The following is a 17,476-nucleotide window of genomic DNA, read 5'->3' as shown; positions in this document are numbered from 1 at the left end:
GGTAACGAATAACTATCCTTAGGGCAAGCCTTTTCAAATCTGTGAAGTTCACACGCATCCTCCACTTGCCATTAGCCTTCTTGACCATAACCACATTAGCCAACCAGTCTGGATAATAGACTTCTCGAATAAACTTTGTCGTGATCAACTTCTGGACTTCTTCTTCGACGACATTGTCTCGTTCAAGAGCAAAAACCATTTTCTTATGATGTACAAGCTTGGAGGAAGGATACACGTTTAGATGATGGGTAATGACATTTGGGTCGATACCTGGCATGTCCTTGTGGTTCCATGCTAACACATCAAGGCTTTTCTTCAAAAACTGGACCAAAGTCTGCTTTGTCTTCTTTTCCATACTCGCCCCAATTTTAGTAAACTTCTTGGGGTTGTTCTCGTCCAAAGGAATAGCTTCTAGTACTTCAGTGGGCTCCACAATATTCCTTTTCTCGTCTATGCTCATCGTCTGTACGTGCTCGTCCATAGCCAACATGGCTAAATAGCACTCTCTAGCGGCTAATTGATCTTGTTGTACTTGACCTACTCCATACTCAATCGAGAACTTGACAGATAAATGGTAGGTAGACGTTACCGCCTTCCAACTATTTAAATTCGGCCTTCCAATGATGGCATTGTATGATGATAAGCAATCAATAACAAGGAAGTTTACCTCTTTGGTTATTTGTTACAGATACACTTTGACTACCACCGGTAATGTAACGATGCCTACAGGTTGCACCTTCATTCCTCCAAATCCTACCAAGGGTGAATTTATTGGGCAGAGCTGATCTCGTCCTAGCCTCATTTGTTGGAAGGCGAGGTAATACAAGATGTCCGCTGAGCTACCAATGTATACCAACACCCTTTTAGTCGTATAATCAACAATGAGCAGGGTAATGACGATCGCGTCGTTATGTGGGTGGTGAACTCTTTCAGCATCCTCGTTCGTGAACATAATGGCTTGCTCGTCAGCTCCCCTCGTCCTTGGAGATCATCCAGACAGTTGGACATTTTGCACCACCTTTAGGTCTGTCTTCTTTAACTTGGATGACTAACCTGTCGAGGTTCCCCCTATAATAACTCTTATCTTTCCAAGTAGGGGTCGTGACGACTCCTCCACCTTTACCTTCAGCTTCTTGTCCTTATGGTCTCGTCCAAGAAAATTCTTCAACTTTCCTTACTTGATGAGATTCTCTATTTGCTGCTTCAAATCAAAAAACTCGCCCGTGTCATGCCCATGATCTCTGTGGAAACGGAAATACTTATTCCTATTGTGCTTGTTGGGATCTCCTTCCATTTTTTTTGGCCACTTCAAGGATGGGTCATCCTTAATTTGCATAAGCACTTGCTCAAGTGGCATGTTCAAGGGAGTGTATAATTGATTCCTCGTAGGGAATCTGCTTTCATACGCTCGGCTCTCTCTTACTCTTCTTGGTTATGATCGCATCCTCCGCATTCATGAAATTTTGGGCTGAATGGACGAGTTCAGCCATGGTTTATGGCTCTTACTCGTAAATCTTATGAATGAATAAATCAGAATTGACTCCATTGTGGAAGGCGGCCAATAGCAACTTGTCGTCCATCTCGTCCACCGTCAAGACTTCTCTGTTGAACCGGGTAATGAAGGACCGCAAACTCTCATTTTCCCCTTATTCTATAGTCAACAAACTGGAAGAGGAACGCTTGTGGCGTTGTCCTTTGATAAAATTGTTGACGAATAACTTACTTAACTCTTCAAATGAGCCCATAGTGTTTAGGGGTATCTTGCTGAACCACACTCGCGTTGGCCCCTTAAGGGTGGTAGGGAACGCCCTACACATAATCTCGTCTGCAACCCTCTAAAGGTGCATGGAAGTCTTGAATGTGGTGATATGATCACACGAGTCACACGTTCCATCATATGAATCCAAGGAAGGCGTCTTGAACTTTGGGGGTAAGGGATGACTATTGATGGAAGCCGTGAAAAGAGAGTCTGTTCGGTGAACTAAGTCATCTACGGGGTTCGCCCATCTTATTTTCTCCCTCATTTCATCCATAACTTTCCTAATTTAATCCATCTCCCTCTCCAAGTGTGGCACCCTTCTTGAAGCGGTACCCCTTGACTGGTTCTCGGACTCAGCATTTTCTCCTCTACCTTCTTGACTCTGGGCTTGCCCTTCAACATTTCTTTCATGGTGTTGCCTCCTTAGACTAATCTCCCTAGTCAATTCTTGGTTTTGACGGGTTAGTTCTACCATGGCGGCAGCCATGGACTGTATATGTCACGTCCCTATCAGCTAAAAAAAAAAAAAAAGGGAGAAAGGTCAAATTTTTTGGGTTCCCACGTGTCCCCCACCTAACCCCACTACCCATCATTCTCCACCACTCATTTTTCTCTCATTTCTTCTCTCTTTTTCGCCGGCTCTCACCTTTATTTCTCTCTTTCATTTTTCTTTCTTTTCTCTTCTCACTTAAACACACTCATTTCAACTCACCCGCCGGCCTCCTCTCCAAAACACACCATCTCATCATCATTTTTCCGGCAAGATCACCGGAAAAATTCTTAGGAACCTATAAGTATCTTCATCATTTTATTTGAGGTAAAAATTTCTAACCTTTTGGTGGGTTTTACACTTTTGCTTGAGGATAATTTTTATCTAAGTTTTGATAATGATACCCTTGTGATTTATGAGCATTGGAAGTGATATTTATGTGTTTTTATGTATGAGTTTTGTATTGGTGGAATTTTTGATGAGTGGGTATATATATTTTGTGCTAAAATGGCTATTCAAGGTTTATGTATGGTGGAAAAATTTAGGGGTTTTAAGATATAATGTATGATGGTTGGTAAATTTAATTTTGCCATTGTCATTGGGTTTATTTGGAGTTGATACCTTATGAATAAATTTGTTGAGAAACTTTGAGAATGGTATATATTATTATTGATGAGGTTAAATAGTAGGCTTGCCTAATTAAGTGTTTATTTGGTAAATCCTAAATTTTGGTTAGATACAATTTCAAGTTTTAGACTTATTGTGATAGGTTTACTTGATATTGTTTAGGTTCTAGCTAATCTCCTTGGAGCTTGGAGAGTTAGGTTTTTGTGGTTGCGAGGTAAGTAGCTTCTTAATGGGATATTTTTGGAAAATTTTCATATTTCACAAACGATGTTTTTGGGTCAAACGCATTTTGAAAAATTATATATGAATATATGTTTTCTTAAAATTGTCGTGTTGTGACCCTATTACATATTATTATATATAAAAATGCATCATATTTGGTATTGCATTTGGGAAAATGTATGAATTGTTGATATGGAAAAATGAGCACTTTTTATTTAATCTTTGATAAGGAAATTATGGATTATGTGGTATAATAAAAAATTTAAAGATGCTTATCTTGCCTTAATACTTGTAATTGATAGAAAATCTTTTTGGCAAGAATGAAGCGGAAAACCTTACAAACTTTGTGGAAGTAGATTATTTAAGGTTTTTCTGAAACTACTTGGATATAAACTATGTGTTTCAAAGCAATGAAACTTGTGAGCATCATGTAGTTTTAACACCATGCCATGTGTGATTTCTCGGTGATCACCCGATTTGGTTTTCGTAGTCTTTGTGACAACAGAATCAAATCTAGATCAGTGCCCTTTCATTTTGGATGACGCGTTCTTCCCTGCTGTCCATGGGGGAAGAGATTCCTTGATTGTGTGTGGGCTGCTGTCCATGGGGCCAAAAGACCACATGCAAGAGATGTCCTATTTGACGCGCTCTTTCTGCTGCCCATGGGGAGAGAGAAAAACCTTGAAGGTATGGGTGAGGCTGCTGTCCATGGGACCAAGAGTCTGCATACCAGAGAGGACAATGTCATGCCAGTTGTGAATGGGTGGATCCCCTGACCGGTCTATGTGGTAGTGTTGTATATTATTGTGATAATTTGTCTTATATTAGATATTATGGCTTTGGAATTTATATTGTTAGTGCTCACAGACTATAGTATATTGTTTCAAGGTAGTTACTTAGAGAAATTTGATATTTCATTATTTAACTATTCTTATCATATTATTATTATTGAAGTTGGACTTGCATTTCTCCCACCCCCATTAATTGTGCTACTTACTGGGGCCCTGCCTCATCCCATTATTTTTATAAACTTTTCAGAGTAAGCAACAATATTTTGAGACATCTTTTGGTGGCTAATAGTAGTTAGACTAACTACTGATGGAGGCTGAACTTTTGTAATGGAGTTATTTGATGATGTACATTTAGAATAGGCTTGATTCATTCTTTTGTATATTATAGTGGTTGTGACTATATTCCCTTTGATGGGACAAGCTATTGATATGTAATTATTATTCAGACCTCTATTCTTTTGTGGCCAATGGTCTTTGTAATTAATGCTTAGAGCTCTGACCTACTTTGAGAGCATATTCAATGGAAGTATTAAGATAATTCTTGATGTTGATACTTGATAGGATTTATGTGGATTGAATTGTCAAAAAGTAAAAATTTACAGGTACTTGAGATGTCTTTCTCACGCTTTAAACCCTTTGGGGTTTGGGGCGTGACAATATATGTTGAATGGAAGGCAGTTGCATGACAGGTGCTGACTGAAGATCGCGGTGGGGATTACTAGAAGCATCTCTACTCTCCTGGTGGCCTGGGTTGGTAACCCTTGATATTGTTCGAACCATACAGCCTTTTGTCGAGAAAATGTGAATTGTCAAAGCACAAGTAATCGAGATTCCCTACAAATGGCACCAACTAATGATGCAAAGAAAATCAGTAGGCTGGATGCTCCGGGCTTCAAAGAGCTAATTACTGCTTTGAAGGCCTGAAAAAGAAATAACAAACGATCAAAGGTGACCGAGAGGACTGGCCAAGAATCCTCCAATGGCAAAGTTAGTTTCTCTTTCAAAGTCTGGAGTTCCAACTTTTTAGGAATTGTAAAAACTTACCTTTACTTAATGTGAACGAACGTTTATATAGTGTGGTCTTGGAGCGGTTACTTATCTCATAACTTCTCCTACAAATGAGGAGGTCTGAGAATTCAAGGTTAACTTCCATGACTGTTATAAGAGTTAAAACATTTCATCTCCTATAACTGTCATGGAAGTTAATTCTTGCGAAGGAAGTTATAATGGTGAATCCAAATAGTGACACGTGGTCCAAATGATTTATTCTTAATGTTAGGGCTCGTCTAGGGGTTTTCCTTATAAATGAGCCACATTCCTACGGACGACCATCCTGACAAGGGAAGCCATTCTAGCCCTGGACGAGCTGGAGTTCGCATATTTTTTCTCATCACCAACTTCCATAGTGGAGTCGGCAATAATAGATTGCTTAATACTCCTCTAACTTATGGCTCCACCTCCCAAGGTGAACACACAACCTAAAGTGAACTTTCTGAAATCAAGATCTGATTGAAAATCAAATCCGTATAACCAATGGGAATTAAATCCCTACTATGGTAAACAAGCATATAATCTCTCTTTCTCCTTCGATATTTGAGAATATGTTTTATAGTTTGCCAATGTTTAAGTGTTGTATTTGATTGATATCAACTGACCATGCCAACTGAATAGCAGATATTTGGCCTAGTACATAGCATGACATACATGAGACTTCTCACTGCAAAAGTATAACGAACTTGTCTCATTGTCTTTTCCTTTTCAAGAGTCTTAGGCCTTTGGTCATCAGACAGAGGAACTCCACGTCTGAAAGGAAGTAATCCTTTCTTGGAATTTCGCATGCTAAACTGTTCTAGAATCTTATCTATATACCCTACTTGAGATAAGCCTAACATTTTATTCTTTCAATCTCGCCAAAGCTTGGTCCCTAGAATAAAATTAGCTTTTCCCAAGTCCTTCATATCAAATTGGCTTGACAACCAAATCTTTACTGATGACATTATTGAAAAAATACATGTTTGAATCGCATACAAAACATACGCAGCGGAAAAATAACGGATCTACTTCATTCGCAATTGATAACATGTACTATGTAAGTTTCAGAATTTAAAAACAAGAGAGTGTACCTTGGTGCGATGAATTTCAAAAACAAAAATTAGAAGCATTTGGGAACACTTATAATCTTCACTCCAATTCTACTAACGCCCAAGAAGTGTAGTTTCTTAATCAGTTTTCCAAGGGAGAATTAGAGAGAGTGGTTTACACTCACACATACACCATTTCACAAGAGTGTTGTTCCTTTATTTAAAATTCTGTATGTTTCTCCATTTGTATCTAACTGATTATCTAATTGGGATTAAGTGTGTGGCTTGGAGTGGGACCAAAAGGGACTAATAAAATACTAGCTCCAATGGGTCTTGGGATTTGGAGTTTTGCATGCTAAACCGTTTTAGAACCTTATCTATATATCCAGCTTGTGACAAACCTAACATCCTATTCTTTAGATCTCGTTAAAGCTTAATCCCTAGAATATAGTTAGCATTGTCAAAGTTCTTCATATCAAATTGGCTTGACAACCAAACTTTAACCGATGACATTACTCCTACATCATTTCCAATTTTAGAATATCATCAACATAAAGCACTAGGAACATTACTATTTTGTCTTGATGTCTTTTGTACACACATGGTTCATCAAGGTTTTGTTCAAAATCAAATGACTTGATTGCTTGATCAAATCTGATGTTTCATGACCTAAATGCTTGTTTAAGTCCATAAATAGACCTTTTCAACCTGCATACTATATGCTCTTAGTTCTTTGCTATGAAATATTCCGGTTGCAACATATATATTTCTTCTTCAAGATTGCCATTAAGAAATGCAGTCTTGACATCCATCTACCAAATCTCATAATTATAATGAGCAGCAATGGATAAGAGAATTTTGATAGACTTAAGCATGGCTACTGGTGAAAAAATTTCATCATAGTCAATACCTTCTTATTGTGTATACCCTTTCACCACTAATCTTGCTTTAAAGGTTTCAAGCTTTCCATCTATCCCTCTCTTCCTCTTGTAAACCCATTTTCAACCAACAGGTTTAATGCCGTTAGGTGCCTTTACAAGATCGCATACATGATTGGAATACATAGAATTCAATTCAGATTTCATAGCTTAGATCCAATGATGTGCATCTATATCATTCATTGCTACTTCATACGTGTAAGGATCAGATTCAGCCTCTCTTGAGATAGCTTCAAAAGCTTTTCCCAAACCTATAAATCTGATAGGTGGCCGAACAATCCTCCCACTACGATGAGGCATCTGTGTACTAAATATCTCGTGAATAGTATCTTGTGGTGTATCTAATAAAACCACATCATCCCTAGCTTCGTCCATTGGTTGTTCAACTACAGGTTCATCTATTTTAGTCAAAACAACTTTGCTTCTAGGATTAAAATTATTCACATAATCATCTTCCAAAAATTTGGCATGGAAACTAATATACACTTTGTTATCCTTATGATTATATAATAAATAACCCTTACTTTCCTTTGAATATCCCAAAAATATGCATACTTCTGTTTTTGCTTCCAACTTATCAGACTTCCCTTTCAATACATGTGCCGGACATCCCTAAATGTGGAGATATTTCATACTAGGCTTGCGTCCACTCCACAATTCCTTGGGTGTCTTGGGAACAGATTTTGATGGAACCAAATTTAAAATATGCATCGCAGTTTTTAGTGCATATCCCTAAAAAGAAACTGGTAAGGTTGAGTAACTCATCATGAACCTAACCATTTCCAAAAGAGTCTTATTCCTTCTTTCTGCTACACCATTTTGTTGAGAAGTTCCAGGTACAGTTAATTGGGATACAATCCCATTTTGAATTAGATAATCCTTGAAATCCCTAATAAGGTATTCGCTACCTCGATTAGATTGAATGGCCTTTATGCGTCTATCCAATTGATTCTCAACTTCAACCCTAAACTCTTTGAACTTATCAAAGGTTTCGAACTTCCGTCTCATTAGGTACACATAACCATATCTTGAGTAATTATCCGTAAAAGTGATGAATTACTCATAACCTCCTTTTGCTTGGGTTGGCATAGGACCATATACATCTGCATGAACTAATTCAAGCAACTCTTGGGCTCTTCTACCTTATGTATTAAAAGGTCATTTGGTCATTTTACAATCCAAACAAGATTCACAAACTGGGAATTCATCAAAGTCCAATGGCTTTAAGAATCCATTTTTGATCAATCTTTGAATTCTATTTGAATTAATATGATCCAAACGCAAGTACCAAAGATATGCATCATTAGAAGGAAACTTTCTCTTTAATGATTTTACATGAGAGTTATTATCTAATTTAGAATTGTATAATTCATGCTTATCAAGAGTGAAAATATAAAGACCATCCACAATATTGCTAGAACAGATAAACACTTTATCCTTCTTTATTACAACATTGTCTTTCAAGAGAACACAATACCCATGTTTACCTAAATAAGTTGCAGAAATTAAATTCCAACAAACATTAGGTACATATAGACAGTCTTACAATATTAAAACTCTAGAACTAAAACATAAATTAAACACTCCAACAGCTACAACTGTAATCCTACTCCCATTAGTCAAAGTAAGAAACAGTTATCCCTCATTCAGTCTTCTGGTCTCTTGGAACCCTTACAAAGTATTGTAGATATGATTAGTACAACCTGAATCCACACATTAGGAATCTATGGGATTTTGTACTAAACATATTTCAAGAAGGAATGAGCATTTCATACCTTTATTCTTGGCAGCTATGAATTTTGGACAATTTCTCTTCCAATACCCTTTCTCACCACAATGGAAACACTTTCCTTTGGTGTACTCCTTCTTCTTTCCCTTGTTGGCAACTCCTAAGGCAATTTGTTTACCATCTTGCTTGATGAAGTCCTTCTTCTTCTTCTTCTTCTTCTTACATAAGCCTTTCGACTTAGATTGAGAAGAAGCTTCACCCAAATTGGCTTCAACACTGAATATACCAAGAATGCTTTCCGCCGTCACTAACTCATTTATTAATTCAGACTATGAATAAATCTTTTTGTTCATGTTATAATTAAGTCTGAATTCCCTGAATGATTTTGGTAGTGACTGGAGTATCATATCCACTTGGGATTCTCCATCAATGTCGGCACCTAAAACTTCCAATGTATTCAGATTAGAGATCATCTTAAGAAAATGCTCCCTCACTGAACTACCTTCAGCCATTTTGGTATTATAAATTTGCCTCATAGTTTTTTGCCTTGCAGAACGGCCTTGCTCACCAAACATCTCCTTCAGACTTAGCATAATGTCTGAAGTTAGTTCTACTTCCTGCATTTAATGTTGTAGAATATTTGAAATAAATGCTAGAGTATAGCACTTGGCCATCTCATTCGATTTCTGTCAACGATCATATCACTATTTTTCCTCAAGAGAAGCATCTAATGAAGGAAAGTTAGGACAAGGTTGACTAAACACATATTTCTTCTCTTCCGCTGTAAAAATAATGTCCAAATTTTTTTTCCAGTCAACATAATTCGATCCAGTCAGTTTGTTTTGATTAAGAATAGCAACAAATGGGCTAAATGATGCCATGATAAAATCTTGAAAAAAATAAACATGAATATAATAAGTAAACTGGACATTATCAATTTAGCATATAAGCAACATATAATATGGAACCTTAATAAAACCATAATATAATATATGCAACGACAACCCAATCCCATGTTTATAATTTCTTGGTAGCAAGTTTATTATAAACACTATGATTGATTGAGAACTATTCTCATTATTAGTGCTATCATAATAACTCTTACCAAACACTCAAAATATGCCGTAATACCTTTAGTCTCTAAGTAATAATGACATAGCTCATTTAGGAGGTTAACATTACACTTAGTCTAGTGTACACCATTATCTAGAATCGTGTGTAGCCATATTTTATATTCCTTTATAGTGTTTAAACTTGTAATACCATGAAACAAAACACTCTCCTTTGGGATCGTGAGGCATATACGCCAAGACAAGGTGCTTGCCCACACTACTTTAAACGTGTAAGTTCAATTATGTAGTACTATGAAATAAACATCCTCCTTTAGGATTGCAAGACATATACGCCAAGACGAGGTGCTTATCCCACACTACTATAAACTAATAATGGAGGCCGTGAGATCCAACCCTTGTATCTTCCTCCCACTAGATATTTTAAAATAAAGTTTTTAATTTTAAAACATGCGTAAGCTAATTACACATAGCTCTGCTCTTTATACATGTAAAAAACACTTAGAGAAAATTCTGAATCTTTAGTGCTCAATCGATCGAGATACATTCTGCCTGCTCGATCGATGCTCAATAGATGCTCGATCGATCAAGTTTCGCGAATTTTGAATTTTCTATAATTTTTCTAAGACGGGTTTTTTAACGTTTTTTATGAACAAATAACCATCATATGAACATAATGGACAGAAATTGATATCAAAACTGAATTTCATTGATACTATAGCCTTAAAGTTCAATTTAACACACTTAAACTCAAATTTAAACAACATCATAACATCAATATCATTTTGTATCAAACAATAATTTCAACAACCATGCAGAAAAGTAATTTCTAACATCATGAAACTATTTTCACTAATTCCAAAACTCATAAAACATGTTATACAGATTCGAAATTGAAAACCTGGCTCTGATACCAATTGTTAAAAAAATACATGTTTGTATCGCATACAAAACATATGCAGCAGAAAAATAACGGATCTACTTCATTCGTAATTGATAACATGTACTATGTAAATTTCAGAATTTAAGAATAAAAGAGTATACCTTGGTGCGGTGAATTTAAAAAAAAAAATATTAGAAGCACTTGGGAACACTTTTAATCTTACTCCAATTCCACTAATGCCCAAAAAATGTGGTCTCTCAATCAGTTTTGTAAGGAAGAATTAGAGAGAGTGTCTTACACTCACACATACACCATTTCACAAGAGTGTTGTTCCTTTATTAAAAATTCAATATGTTTCTCCATTTGCATCTAACTGATTATCTAATTAAGCTGGCCTTTTGGGCCAATCCAATTGGATTTAAGTGTGTGATTTGGAGTGGGACCAAAAGGGACCAATAAGACACTAGCTCTAATGGACCTTGGGCTTTTCTGTCAACTCTTGACAAGTTCAAAGTTGTCATTAACTATATTTAATACCACTATATAAATATAGTTGCACTCTAAACCTTATTTATAAATTATATCCTAAGACTTTATTTTACATGCAACCCCTTCATAAAATATTCATAGTAATACAAAGTCATGAATATAGACTACCACATTGAAGATTACATCTTAATTTCTTGAGTACCCAGTTTAATCATTTAAGTTATTCATCATATATTTATGAAATCCAATTCCATAAATATATATTTTAGTAACTCCTTACTAAAGTGGTTAGGCTTAACACTTTAAATAACCAAACCTATTAAACTTATCTCAAAGGAATATTTTATTTCTCCGTTAAGAGATTATGAATTCCATCTTGAGAATATATGTTTCATCAACACTAAATGCGGCTGCCCAACATACTGAGATTTTAACCGTGAGTAATAGATCTCACTCCTGATATATCAAAGCAACCTACACTTCATGATTAAGTCCATTATCCTCTCAGGATTTAGAGTTGATGTAAATAGAAGTCGTGAGATTTATTATTCATTTGACAGTCGTTAAGAGAATAATAAATCTCACAGCAGTCCAGTTCAATATGTTTTAAGTCTTAAAACATATCAACATACCAACTAGAAGTTTCGACTTCCATGTTCAAGACAAATCATCTTAGTTGATATGTTATAGTCTTCGCAGATAAAATGTCCAATTTCATTACTAACTACGAACTACATTTTAAGTTTACAAAGAATTTGTGATTTACATCTTCTGTGACTAAATCACATAAATCACATACAATGCATCTCATGGACTAAGATAATGTTCCATTAGTTCATTTATAGATAGTCTCATATAATTAAACAATTTAATTATTTATGACATGCCAATAAATTGGATTTTAGGGCATAAACCCCAACAATCTCCCACTTGTCCTCAAAGACAATTTACCATATATCCAACACTTATCTCCCTTTAGAGTAATTCATAGTCACTCTAAGGCAATGTTTGGAAATAAGTTTCAGCCAGATTTATTACAAAAATTATCTTTTCTGCTACTACTCAAGTACTCATATCTTTCTAATGAGATAATACTTATACTTAATGCGTATCTTTACCACTTAGGATGAACACATATCTTGAAGTCTAATTTCATGAATCACAATTAAACTACAAGTCAGTATTTGTACATCCAGTATTTATCAAAACCTCACTCTTGTGGACAAGCATATAAGCCCTCATTCTCCTAAGATGTTTGAGTATATGATTTACTCCCAGTAAATTAAGTGATCTTGACTCAAATGATATTTGCTTATCATGTCCACCGCAAAATAGATATTTAGCCTAGTATTTAGCATAGCATAAAGACTTCCTATTAGTATAATATTAGGAACCGTCTTAATATGCTCTTTCTTTTATATGTCTTAGGACTATAGTCTTATACAAAGAAACTTCAAATTTAAAAAGAAAGAATCATTTCTTGAAGTATTACATGCTATACTTGGCTAGAATCTAATCTATTTAAGCAGTTTGAAATAGACCTAACATCCTAATTTTTGAATTTTAACAAAGTTAAATTCTTAGGATATCTAGTCTTTCTCAAATACTTTATATCAATTTGGATTAGATAACAAAAACTCTATTGATGACAATAACTCTACATCATTCTAAATGATTACAATGTCATCAACATATATTAAGAAATTTATTATTCTATATAGCTTTTACACACATAAGACCTTTTAATACTTGATCAAAATCAAATAATTTGATTTCTTGATCAAAAATGATATTTTATGATTTAGATGCTTGCTTTTGTCCATAAATGAAATTTAAGCAACTTGCATTCTAAATATTGATGTTTCTTTGCTATGTACAAGTCTAATTACATCATATAGATGTCTTCCTCAAGATTGTTACTAAAAGAAGCTTTCTTGATATCCATTGTCATATTTCATCCAAATGAAATATAATGGATAAGAGAATCTTGATAGAGTCAAACTTGACTATTGGTGAAAAATCTTTTCATAATCAAATAATTTCTTTCTGAATAACTCTTTTCGCCACTAGTCTTGACTTAGAAGGTTTGCACCTTCAAATCTATCAATCTCATTCTTCTTGTAGACCTATTTAAGAACAATAGGCTAAATGTCACTAGGCGCCTCTACAAATTCTAGACTTTAAATAGAATCTAATTCTATTCACATAGCCTTGATCTAGTAATCCATATTCATATCTTCTATTGCCTCTACGTAGGACCGAGGATCAAATTCATATCATTGTGGAATGACTTCAAAAGATTATTCCAAAAGTATGAATTTCTTTGGTAATTGATCATCCTCCCACTACAACATTGTACAGGTGTACTTGCTATATATATAGAATAATGCATTATGGTGTATCTAATACAACCATTTCATTTCAAAATGTATTTTATAGTTGTCTTACAACAAATTTTGACATCTTTCTTCTAGAACAATTTTACATTTAGCTTTAAGATTATTCACATAGTCATCATCAAGAACTTTGTATTTGTAATTTACAAACATCTTGTCCTTTTTATGACTACCAAAACAATTTTCTGCAATTCCTTTTGGATTCCCATCATAAACACACATTTTTCTACCTTTTGATTTCAATTTGTTAGACTTCCTTTCTAGCACGAGTGCTGGACATCTCCAAAAGTGAAAGTATCATATACTAGGTTTTCACCAAATCCACAATTTGACAAAGGCCCTAGGAACAAGCAAACAGAAATACTAATCATGTACTTTACTATTTCTAAAAGAGTCTTATTTCTCCTTCATGTATGCACTGACTTAAAGAAGCCATTGAAACTATATTCCTTTACAATAAAGGAACCCTAGATCATATTATCCTCTAAATAAAATTCATAGATTGAAAATATAACAAAACAATAGTTCTAAAGGCCCATCTTTCATCAATCTTGAATACCATTTAGATTAATAAGGTCTAGACATAAGTGTCAAAACATACAATACAAAACAATGAAAACTTTCTCTTTAAAAAGCAAAACATGTAAATTTTCATCTATAAAACAATCATGGACAAAACTTAGCATTACCAAAACAGAAACCATTTCCTTTTAGTCATACTTTTGAGTCTAATTTCTTTTTGGCAACTACTAGGACAACTCACTTGTCCAACTGTTTGGTATTATAATTCCTCTTCTTGCCACTCTTACCTTTCAGTTTAGGCTAAGAATTTGAATTCAATTTTATTGATCCTAACCTTAGCTTTTAGGATATCTTTCGTTGCGTAGAACTCACTCATCAATTCAGATAAAATAAAATTTTACTTATTTATTTTCAAAACAATCTGAATTGATCAAATGATTCTAACAAGAACTTATGGATCATATCCAAATGAGATTAGCATTTAATCTCTACATCCAAGAATTCCAATTCATTTTAGAATGAAAATATTTTCATAAAATGATATAAAATTGGAACTCCTTAAGGTTTTCTTGGCACTCAATGTGACTTATATTAAATATTGTCTAGTAGTATGATATTTCATACCAAACATCTCATTTAGACTTAATACAAAGTCTAAGTCTAGTACTAACTCTTGCATCTCATGCTATAGCACAATTGAGATAAAAGCCAATGTGACATATTAGCATTTCAATGGAGATTGTGATCATATCATAAGCCATCTTCCAACAATGCATCATGCATAGGAAATTATGACAATGCTGAATCAAAATATATTTATGTACTTCAGCTCTTTTAAGCACCATGTCCAAAATTATTTTTTAGTTAATGTGATTCAATTAAAATAGTAATTAGAGAACAAAATTATGACAACTTTATTTTGAGACTGTGAACATAATTACATGGACATTATATTTTGCATCCATAACCATATAATATGGAGCCCAAAAAACATACTATATTAGGTGCAACAACAACCTAATCCCGCAATTAATATTCCTCGGAAACAAGGTCATACCAATCACTATGATCAGGCGATAATTATTCTTATTATTAATGCTATTATGGTAACTCTTACCAAACAAAAATAATTTGCTGCTTTTTCTTTAGCCTCTAAGTAGTAATAACATAGCTCCGAAGAAAGGTTAACATTACACTTAGTTTAGTGTACACCATTACCTAGAATCCATGTGAGTCACCAAGTAACTCCACGGAAGTATGGTCGTTCTCAATGTAAAAATACACTTCATCTATCATTAAGAAGTTTAATCTGTAGTACCATGAATTAAACACCCTCCGAAGGGAGCAAGGCATATACGCCAATGCGAGGTGCCTAATCACACTACTATAAACCGGCAATGGAGGCCGTAAGAATCAACCCTTGAATCTCTCTCCCACTAGAAATTTTAAAACAAGTAGATTGTCTTGAAATCCTTGTGATCTAAGTCACGTCACAATAGTGTAACAAGCATTTGCGCAATCACAAAAAAGTTTAACCTTGTAATCTGTGAAATAAATACCCTCCGCATGGAATGCAAGACTCAAAGTCAAGACAAGGTATCTATTCACATTACAATAAACTTAACAAAAGGATTATTTCAACACTCCTACTCGTTATTTGAGTTTTTTCTTAAATAATTGTGATCCCATCACAACTAATAACCTTGCACTTATTGAAGACTCTAATCTCATTAGAATCACTAACTAAAATAGAAGTCCTAAACTACTTAGGATTCCTTAAACACTAATGAATCAAAAATTAGTTATATAGAACTCTATCCTTAATTTACTAGATAAAGTATTCTAATCTCATTAGAATGTTTACAAAAAGACAAGTCTCAAACTATTTAAGACTAAGAGTTCTATTTAATTAATATCTTTGATCTCATTAGGTTTTTTACTTAGAAACATGTGTAATCTAATCACACATAGCCTTGCATTTTATACATTTAAAAACACTTAGAAAAAAGTTCAAAATTCTTTTCAGTGACATTTTCGCCAATATCTCGTGACTAAGCTCTTCCCGCGAAAATGTGTTAAGGCAAAAAAGTGAAAACACAAAAGTCAGACAGAAACTTTCACAACTATCTCGCGACCGTTTTGCGAGTAAAGCTTACCCGCGAAAAATTTTATGCTTCAGAGACGTTTTTTTGCGAGTAACTTCGCGGGAAGGTAACCCGCGAAAAACCCGTGTTTTCAGTTTTTAAAATGAACATCTAAACAGTTTTCAATGGTTTTCCATGAACAGACAACCACCATATGATCATAATCGATGGAATTTGATATCAAAATTGAATTCGATTGATGTTATAGTTTTAAAGATCAATTTAACATACTTTAATTCAAATCTAAACAATATCATAACATCAATATCAGTTTTTATCAAATCATAGTTTCAACAACCATGCAGAAAATTAAATACATATATAATCTTCTAACATTATGAAACTATTATCTCTAATTCAAAAATTCACAAAACATGTTATACAGATTCGAATTGAAGACCACTCTGATACCATTTGTTAGAAAAATACATGTTTGTATCACATACAAAACATACACAGCGGAAAATTAACGGATCTACTTCATTCGCAATTGATAACATATACTATGTAAGTTTTAGAATTTAAGAACAAAGAAGCGTACCTTGGTGCGGTGAAATTCAAAACAATCTGAATAAAAGTGCTTAGAAACACTTTTAATCTTCACTCCAATTCCACTTAATGCCCAAGAAGTGTGGTCTCTCAATCATTTTTCAAGGAGAAAATAGGAGAGTGTCCAACACTCACATACAAATTCAATTTCATAAACATATACTTTAGTAACTATTTACTAAAGTAGTTAGGCCTAACATTCTAAATAACAAACTCATTAAACTTATCTCAAGGGAATATGTTGTATCTCCGTTAAGAGACTATGAATTCTATCTTGAGAATATATATTCCATCAACACTAAATGTGGTTGCCCATCATACGACTGTAAGTTTAGATCTCACTTTTGTTACATCAAAGCAACCTACACTTCATGATCAAGTCTATTATTTTCTCTGGATTAAGAGTTCATGTAAATATAAGTCATGAGATTTATTATTCAATTGACAGTCGTTAGAAGAATAATAGATGTCACAGCGGTCGAGTTCAATATGTCTTAACTCTTAAAACATATCAACATACTAACTAGAAGTCTCCACTTCCATGATCAAGACAAATCATTTTAGTTGATATGTTATAGTCTTCGCAGATGAAATGCCCGATTTCATCACCGACTACGAACTATAATTCTCAGTTTACAAAGAACTTGTGATTTATATCTTCTGTGACTTTTCACATAAATCACATACTATGCATCATGATAATGTCTGAATATTCATATTACCATTATCTTAGATAATAATAAAACAACTTTATAAATCACAATATTAAGTCATAGATTGTCTTAT

Source organism: Castanea sativa, chromosome 4, assembly GCF_040712315.1.
Source record: "Castanea sativa cultivar Marrone di Chiusa Pesio chromosome 4, ASM4071231v1".
In the NCBI taxonomy this organism is placed as follows: Eukaryota; Viridiplantae; Streptophyta; class Magnoliopsida; order Fagales; family Fagaceae; genus Castanea; species Castanea sativa.
This window is presented reverse-complemented; position numbering follows the sequence as displayed.